General features: G+C 36.0%; 1 pseudogene; it reads left to right on the top strand.

Annotated features, from left to right (window-relative positions):
* Positions 1–2193: 2193 nt before the first annotated feature.
* LOC138153162 (small ribosomal subunit protein uS11 pseudogene) lies at positions 2194–4270 on the top strand (annotated as a pseudogene).
* Positions 4271–10153: the final 5883 nt, after the last annotated feature.

The raw sequence follows: 10153 nt of genomic DNA, 5'->3' as shown, positions 1-10153 counted from the left end.
GGCATAGTTAAGATGTAGAATGATTTATATGTGTGCATATATATTATATATGCGTATATAACACATATGTGTATATATACATAAAACACACACATACATATACATACACATGTATGTATGGATGTAGTCAATGTGGAGAGCTAAATGTGCTTGACTATGCAAATTTGTTTAAAGAGTTTTGTTTTTTTTTTATCCTCTCTCAATGGGAAAGAGGAGGAAAAAATATGAGAAAAAGGCTTGTTACTTGAAATAAATAAAATGTAATTTAAAAAGTGAGGTGCACCTTTACTTGAATATGTTAAGTAGAGAGAACATTTAGGGAAAAAGTAGATGGGAAACAGAATAGGCTTTTTATTGGTAAATAAAGTGAGTAGGTAGGAAAAAGAATAGTTAATTTAAATACTTATCATGAATGAATTATATATCAACCAAACATAATTAACCCAAATGAATGTATACCATCTTCAATTTCATAATATTCTGCTCTTCCACTTTAAAATAATAACATATTAAAAAAATCTTTTTTGTGGGGGGGGGGGAGGAGGAGCACCTTCTTCCCTTGTTCTTGGAAAAACAAGAACCAAAATGAGTGCAGAGGACCCAGCTTTAAATCCCACTTCTGACTTTTACTACTTGTATAATCTGGAACAAATCATCACCTTCCAAAACCTTAGTATCCTCGTCTATAAGGGAGTTAGACTGGATATCTTACAAAGTCCCTTCCAATTTTAGTTCTATGATCCTCTGAACCTTTACATCAGTGTCTATGAAAAACCCACAGCTATTCATGCCAAAGAAAAATCATATTAAGGATAAGTTTGTTTCAAAGATATCAGTTCTCAGCATCAGTCAAGACTAGGATTTCAGAGTTGGAGAAGTTATTTTACTTTTCTGTACCTTAGCTTCCTTTTTTTTTAAAAGGGGGCATAATAATACCAAACTGAGTGCAAATAATTTGATTAATATAACATAGGTCAAATTTTAAAATAGCTTGGAAAAACTTTGCGATATATTCAAGATTCTATATTTTTCCTCACAGAATGAAGTTATACCTTTCCATAAAGTGTTAGAATTGAGGAAAAACAAACAATTTCTCTTAGGGATTTTCTTTGACATGACTTTGATAATTTCACAAATTTGTAGGTGATACAAAGGTTAGAGAGATGGCTAACAAACTAGACCACAGTTAATATTCAAAGAATTTAACAGAGAGGATCATCAGACTCAGTCTAAGAAGATAGATTTAATAGGGCTGAACATAAAATCTAACAGAGATTCAGAAAGTGAGCCTCATATAAATAGTGTGGGAGAGATATGTCCAGATGACAATTTGTCAGAAAAAGTCTGGAGAAGCTTGTTTGACAATAAATTCAGCCTGAGTCAATAGTGTGATAGGTCAATTAAGAAATTCAATTCAGGGTGGCTAGGTGGCATAGTGAATAGAACACCAGCCCTGGAGTCAGGAAGACCTGAGTTTAAATCCGGTTTCACACACTTAACACTGACTAGCTGTGTGACCTTGGGCAAGTCACTTAACCCCAATTGCCTCTGCCTTCCCCCCTCCAAAAAGCAAAAAACAAACAAAAAGAAATTCAATTCAATCTTTGCTCTATTTAGAGGGTGTAATGTCTAAGACAAAGGGAAATTATGTTATCATCATATTTTGCTCTAGTCATAAAACATCTGGCATACTGTTTTCATTGTTGGGTGCCATATTTTAGAAAGGTTACTGATAAGCTGGGTAGTGCCCTGAGGAGGGCAATTAGATGGTGAAAGGCCTAAAATTCATACCATTTAAAGATAAGGTGAATGAAATGGAGATGGTTACCTTAGAGAAGAGAAGATTTAGTAGGAACATGACACATCTGTCTTTAAAAATTTGAAGAAATGGAGGCAGCTAGGTAGCACAGTGAATAGAGCACTGGCCCTGGAGTCAGGAGGACCTGAGTTCAAATCCAGCCTCAGACACTTACTAGCTGTGTGACCTTGGGCAAGTTACTTAACCCCAATTGCCTTGCCTTCCCCCTTCAAAAAAAAAAAAAAGAGAAAAAAATAATTTAAAGAATTGCTATGTAGAAGAAAGATTAGACTTATTCCCCTTACCACAGAGGGTAGAACCAGGAGCAGACAATGGACATATTTAGTCTTAGTGTAAGGAAAACTTTCTAAACGTTACAGATGTCCCAAAGGAACATGGGCAGACTTGAAAGGTAGTGGATTCCCCCCTAAAGGGAGATCTTTAAGCAAGAATGGATGACTGCTTGTCAGGGATGATGTAGAAGAGATCCTTCTTTAGGTATAGGTTGGACTACTTTTCTCTGATGTTGTTTCCAATGCTGAAGTTCTATGACTGTTCCTTGTAAAATCATATGGTTATAATCATTGAGGATGCATTTCAAGTTGACACAACTTCCAATTTGAAAATCTCTCATTTTTTGTAACCTCTAGAGGATTTTTAGGATGTATATGACTGTATTTTCAAGGACAACAAGAGACAATCAGAAATTTCAGTCTGCTCAGACTATTTGAAAGAACAGGAAATAGCTTGACCATTGGCCACTGAAATTATATGGACTTCCCCAGAGACAAGATGTTCTGAGAGTGGGACCTTGAGTTGCAGAACAGCAAGATTACAGGGCTTGGAACAAAATATTATTCCACATGTCTCTACAAGTCATGTTATCAGACACTGAATATTGGCTATTGGTCATTGTACCAAGATGGACAAGAAGAGTGTGGGATGGAGGAAATAATTATTTGAAGGAAGTTAAAAATCCATATGGAGGTATATTTGTACTGTTTCAATGCAAAGTGAATTGAATTAAAATAGTAATTTTTCAATGCTACTAAGATTACAAGCTTATAATCAGAATAGTCTCTTTTTTTTTGGAGGGGGGAAGGCAGGACAATTGGTGTTAAGTGACTTGCCCAAGGTCAAAGAGCTAGTAAGTGTCTGAGGCTGGATTTGCATGTAAAGACAACTTTTAGCATTCGTTTAAAAATTGAGATCCAAATATTCTCTCTTCCTTCCTTAACCTTACATTTTTAAAAGAACTATATACATATGCTTCTGTTTACTCAACTGAAAAATGAGAATAATGACATCTATCTCATAGGTTGTTGTGATGATCAAATGAAATAATACTTGTAACAGCACTTAGCATAGTGCCTGACAAGTATTAGTCACTATATACATGCTATATATACTATATATCCCTTCCCATTCCCTTTTTCGACCACCAGAAATAGATGGACTAATCTTTTTTTTTTTTTTGCCTTTTGGAGGGCATTTGAGGTTAAGTAACTTGCCCAAGGTTACACGGCTAGTTTTTTTTTTTAGTGTGGGTGTTAAGTGTCTGAGGCCAGAACCGAACTCAGGTCTTCCTGATTCCGGGCCCAGCACTTTACTCACTGCACCACCTAGCCACCTGTGGACTAATCTTTTGATCTTGTCCATTGCAAAAAGGAAAGTTTAGTTCTTTTGAAGTAAAAATTTCAAGTGACATAAAAAGACTCATAGACTGACTGATAGAACTGAGAAGTTATCTAGTCTAGTTCCTTTATAAATGTGCAAGATCTGCCTCAAACAACCACAACTTCAGATCAGAGGACAATAACAACTATTGACTATTTCCATTGAAAATACATAGTGACTGTCAAAATGTTCAAAGAAGAACCAGAGAGATATCATGTCACCATAAACTTATACCAATAGACTTCTGAACCACAGGTTAGGAACCACACTAAAAGAAAAAAAAACTTATTTAAAAAAATTACCGCTTTCCAGTGTTGGTGACCCAAGTGGAGGAACAGGAATAGCACCTCACAAGGGGAAGGGGAAGAAGGAAGAGCAGGTCATCAGCCTTGGACCTCAAGTTGCAGAAGGAAAGAATGTGTTTGTTGTCTGCCATATTTTGCTTCCTTCAACCACACCTTTGTCCATGTGACTGATCTCTCTGGCAAAGAAACCATCTGCCGAGTGACTGGTAGGATAAAGGTCAAGGCTGACAGAGACGAATCTTCTCCCTATGGTACTATGTTGACCATTCAGGATGTTGCCCAGAGGTGTAAAGAACTAGGCATCACTGCCCTTCACATCAAACTTTGGCCCACAGGGGGAAATAGGACTAAGACCCCTGGCCCTGGTGCACAGTCAGCTCTGAGAGCCCTGGCATGTTCTGGAATGAAGATTGGGCAGATTGAGGATCTCACTCCAATCCCTTCTCACAGTGCTCACAGAAAGGGTGGTTGCCATGGTCTCCATCTGTGAATATTGTTTGCTGGATTATTTAAAAAAAAAGTCACAATGGTCTGTTTGCCTCTGGTGTTCTCAAATGGCATATTCTCCCTAAATTTTATTCTACATTGCTGACTATTGTAATCTGAAAGTTGATCTTAATGCTGCCTAATGTTCTTATGCTTTTTTTTACTAGTCTGTGAGTATTTTACGCCATAACAAATCAGAATAGACTCCTATTAAGATTTATTGTGAAAAAAATTACCAAATTGCTTTTGAAGTATTTCTTCAAACCTCCACAAAAATCCTACACAAAAGTCCTGTGTTGTGGTATTGAAGTATCTTTGCAAGGATATGTCAATTAAGCATTAGCTCTGGCAATTTCTATCATGTAAGAAAAGCTTCTGGCATCATTCTGGGGACAGGCTGTGACTGCTTTCTGAAGACTAGGCTAGCTATGTAAAAAGTACCTTCTTTGTACTAGGCTGGTGAGGAGTTCTTGGATCACGTCATTTATGAAACATAGAAGAATATAAAATTTATCCTTCTCCCTTTGCAATGATAGCAGCAGAATAGTGGAAGAGAGTGGAAGAGTGCTAAGAGGCATGAAGAATTTATATCATCTATAAACACAAACTGCTAGTATTCCAAATATGAGGTCCTTGTTCAATGACCAATAAATGCACTGAGTAATAGAGGAACTGAATCACATTAGTTTCACATTAAAAGCCTATGCAGCAGGACTGGGGCACTATTTGTTTTATACTTAGCCATGAATGATCCTAGGAGAAACTTGTCTCTGATTATAATGGTCAGCATTTATATAGCACTCTAAGGTGTCCAGTGCTCTTGATAAATAAATGGCTTTTATTCTTCTAACAACCACGAGAGGTAGGTGCTAGTATTATTCTCATTTTACAGATGAGGAAAATGAGGAAGATAAAAGCTAAGTGACTTGTCTAGGGTCACACACCTAGTAAGTGTCTCATGCTATAATTGAACTCGGGTCTAACTGGACTCCATGTAGAGTGCTCTATCCCTTGTGTCATCTTCTTCTCTGTAATTAGGCTCCCCTTTCTCAGATCCCCAACCCCTTGTTCTAGGGACTATTTTAATCATAGTAAATCAGATCTAGCTCATATTTAGGGACTTTCCCAAAGCAAGGGGGAGTAAGATAGTCATTGTACAATGTGAATCAAACATGGGATGAGTAATTTATTCCTATACATGTAAGAGAGGTTAAATGCAAAGGGCTTACCAACATTCATTAGCAGAGTCAGATCCGCTGACTTAGCATAACCCCCAGTACAGTCTACTGGGTGTATGATCCTTGTACTTCATTGAGCCATAAAGGAGTTTGTAGGATTGCTTATGAGGAATTTTACATTTCATCTTGTTTCTGCATCATTGCCTTAGTCCTAATCATGCTCTATTGTTTCCATAGTAAACTGCTTCTGCATTTCCCTCTACTTTAACTAGCTGTTCTATCTAGTTTTTCTGTTGTTTTTGTCATCTCCAGCATCCTGGAGGCTACCTCTGCCCCCTGAAAGCTTGTGGGAGGAGGCCACTACCCAACATCTTTCCATGGTCCGTAATCAATGTATCCACAGGATCTTTCTTTACAGTGTGGTTCCCTGTCCTGGTTGGCCCTCTGTTACATTGCATCCTGTGGTGTGGTCACAAAGAAGTCAACTTTCTGTGCCTTTTAAAAGCTCTGCACCACTCAAATTTTCATAATAATTCTGTGACTTTACTGTTCCTGTTATTTCCTATTGACCTTGAGTGTGTAGAACCTGACAGAAATGAGGAAAGTTCCAAGAAAAGGGATGCTGGGGTTACATCAATAACAAATAAGGTATAAAAAGGGAGACCTAACCAAAGGTGATTCTTACTATCATGGAAAATGTCCAACTTAATGTCCAAGTGGAAGAAGAATTCCTTATAGATGGGAAGGTCATCCTTCCCATATACTCCTGTTTTCAGTTGATATTGGGTTGATTAAATCAAACCCTGGAAGAAGGCAGAGCTTCCTCAACAAGATCACAATCACTCAAAAAATTTTTTGGTAATCCAAGAAAAACCAAGTGGAAGAAGCATGCCTATTAAAAGGCAATTGTTTATGCAACCTATGGAATTGGCTCATGTCTCTGTATTTATTTATGTCATGGCTAAACCCTGAAAATGACCAATGAGCTGGGCCTAGAATTGAAAAAAAGGAAGTGAGGAGGCTGAATTGCACTTGAGAAATTATACTGTGCTTTAATCCTAACCTTCTCTGAGATAAAGGCCCATAAAAACAAACAAACAAACAAAAACAAGAAGCAACAGTGTACATTCATTGATGGTACATTCAAGTGGTTTTGAATTGTGGAATATTTAATCTCTGAAGAAATCAAGTTGAAGGTTTGCCAAAAGTGCAAGGAGAGGCATATGATGGTTTAAAATAGGCAATAGCTAGTCTATTCCCATTGAAGAAGTTTGCAATAAAGACAGTGAGTTGAATAACTAGAAAAGAAACTGGGTCAGCAAATTATTGGGAACGAAGAGCTGGTGGAATAAATAAACAAACAAGAAAAGTATTTAAGCACCTACGATGTGCAAAGCCCTGTGCTAAGTGCTGAGTAAACAAAAAGAAAATGCAGCCCCTCTTTCCTCAGTTGCTCAGATTCCTAATAGGCAGAGAAAACATACATAGCTATATGATTTCAGCTATAAGTCAAATGACAAAGCATCAGGGTTCATAGAGTCTAAGGATACACCAATGGTAATGCATTTTCTTTAATGTAATTTCCATTGACAAAACCACATATTTTTCTGACAGTATGCCATTTAAGGGCACCAAAGACTTTGGTGGTAATGGCTTTCTTGATCTGGGTCTTTAGTAGTTGTGCTTCTGAAGAGGCAGAGATTCCAGCACTTACAGAGGTAGCTGCCCTCTTGAATCTCCACAAGGGTTACTTCCCTGGATGATGGTTTTGTGGGTCTCTAGAAAGCAGGTCTGGTGGGGGAGGCAAGAAGGTATTACTCTTCCTGAGCCTTTGGGACATAGGTTTCTGGGTTCCTTCCATGGGGTCAGAGTGCTCTATACATAGTAGGCACTTAATAAATGTATACTAAATTGAAAGGAAGGCATATTGGATAAGGATCCAGTCTCTAAAGTAAGTAATACATTTTGAAATCGTCACAGTATAGTTATTTTCTCATTACCTATGTTGTAATAACCTTCAGAAACTAAGTTTTATTTTTAAAATCATTGTTACTTTGATAAATGAATGTATATTTAATTATCATAACTTGAAATAATGGTGATTTGAGCACAAAAGTGTCATGATATCACCTTTCTGATGTCATCGTCCTCTTTGAGAATGAAGGACAAAAACAACAGCAACTTATTGATAACTGTTATTAGCAAATCTAGGGAACCCAGTCCTGGTACCTGAAGTACAATATACAGTAAAGTATTTATTGTGTATGTATTTTCAAAACACCCAACTCAATGTCAATGAATGACTTAAGTATTAGAAGAATTAAAGTTTGCTATTATAGGGCAACACACACTTACTTTTAAATGGATAAAATACTTTCTCACATGAAAATATTTATTGAAGACCACAGTCTTATTCCTTATTCTAAACAAATTCTTCCTATCTCTTTCACTTGCAAAACTCTTATCAACTATTGCAAAGTAAACTCTAGATAATATGTACCTGGGAAGAGAAGGTTTGCCCAATTTTATTGAAAAATAAAAAGGACGAAGGGGAAATTAATTCAAAATATAATGTTGTAAGTATATGGGCTACACGAGGGACATAGTCAAACTGTAAATAGAAATGTAATATTCATGACTACTATTAACATTAGTTTTAGTGTTTGCAGATTTTTAGATTAAAAAAATAAAAGTAAATATTAACATAATAACAGATATGACAGATAAATATGGAATAAAAATTATTTGGGCAACAAGACCATAAACCAAATTTCCCAAATCACATAGCTTGCTTTGGTAAGTCTCAGAATAATAGTTCCATCAATGAACGCAACAAGATAAATGATCTAAATATGCCAATATTAACTCAACCAAAGTCCTTCTGTGGGGCTTCTTCATTATATGAAGGTGACCCTGATATCTTATGATGGCGAAATAGTTTCGAAGGTTTAAGGTTTGAGTCTAGTGATGGGTCAATAATCTAAGGACCAGCCTAACTAATTTCAGAAAGGTCCATTTTCAGAAGGTTAACCAACAGATGATGATTTTTTTGGCCATGGCAATGCATAAAATTGTCAATTAATGTATGGGGAAATTAAGTTATGCTTTGGTGTAGAGAGTACTCTTACCAATAAAATCATGGATCTCTTAAAATATTAAAATAATTCAGCATGGTATTAGTCATAGATTTAAAATTGACAGAAAAAAAGCAAACCCAAACTATCTTCATCAGTGCCAACCATAGACAAGGCCATTTACTGTAGTGAAACCTTTTCACAATAAGCTTGCCATATTATTTTTGAACTTATATTTTTCTCCATTATATAAACATTTCCTTTTGTTTTCTTGCATGTAGTACATGTTTGGTCTCTCACTGATTAGAAACTACCAATAAAGAAAAGGTTGATATTTTAAGGTCTATTGCTGTTTTTGAGGTCTGGAGTAAATCTGGACCCAACTGGACACTACTATAATTTGGGCACTCTGTGGAATAGTTCATTCCTTGCTTGAGTTCTCCCTATAATTCCAAAACCAGTGAACCTTCTAATTTAAAACACACAATAATATGTAAAAGTATAGTTCTGTTGTTGACATCGGATTTAAAATGGCTTAATGAAATGCATCCAGGGAGAAAAAAGGTGAGCTCTGGTGATATGAAGTTTATATAGGGTTTTATGAAGCAATGTGGATAATAGAAGCTACAAAAAAGCTTTATTTGTGATTAATGCAAAGAAAAACAACCTCAAAAACAAAGATATCCTAAAGTGATATTAAGCTACATCTTATTAAGCTAAATGACAAATAAAATTTCTATACATCTTTTATTTGATTGTGGAATCCCCATTATTAGAGTTTGGGAAAACATGAAAATAGCAAACGTGACGGAAGACTGGAGTAAGTCTAGTGTGGTGTCATTTTTCAAAAAGAATAAGATAGTAGATTCCACAAACCACAAATCAAAAAGTTTGATGTGGGCCCTCAGAAAAAAAATTAGAACAGATTATTAAGTAGATGATGTGAATATTGAGGGAGAAAAAGCACTTGATGACTCAGAGCTATCAGAAATTCACCTGTTTAAGACAAAATAACTTATTTTGATATCAGGCTAGTAACATTGTACTTGAGTTTTAGCAAGACTCTTGACAGACACTGATGACAGGATGAGATGGAAAAATGTGGTCTATAGTATAATATAATTAGGTAGATTTGTAGTTGGTTGAAAAATTCTATTAAAAGATTATTAGTGAGTGGGTGGACATCACCCTTGAGGACAGTCTGTAATGCCATTCTGAAGTGCTGTGACCTACACAATATTTTATCAATCTCTTGTTTGAAGTCAGAGAAGGTGGATTTATCAGATTTGTAGATGACAAAAATCATAAATGGCTAGCTGATATGTTTCACACTAGAATAAATATTCACAAAAGATCCTTACAGTTCTACAGATTGTGTTAAAAATAAGTTAAAATGTGAGAAGAATGAATATGTTCTTTTTTATTTAAAGCTGGGTTTCTTAATTTGTTTCTAGTGAAGCCTACAGGTCCTTCCTTCCTTCCTTCCTTCCTTCCTTCCTTCCTTCCTTCCTTCCTTCCTTCCTTCCTTCCTTCCTTTCTCTCTTTCTCTCTTTCTTTCTCTCTCTCTCTTTCTTTCTTTCCCCTTCTCTCTTTCTTTCTTTCTTTCTTTCTTTCTTTCTTTCTTTCTTTCTTTCT

Source organism: Petaurus breviceps, unplaced genomic scaffold (assembly GCF_028583685.1).
Source record: "Petaurus breviceps papuanus isolate PSGF00001 unplaced genomic scaffold, PetGlider_PUasm1.0 90977, whole genome shotgun sequence".
NCBI lineage: Eukaryota > Metazoa > Chordata > Mammalia > Diprotodontia > Petauridae > Petaurus > Petaurus breviceps.
The sequence above is the reverse complement of the archived record's forward strand: the minus strand, read 5'-3'. Positions and strand labels throughout refer to the sequence as shown.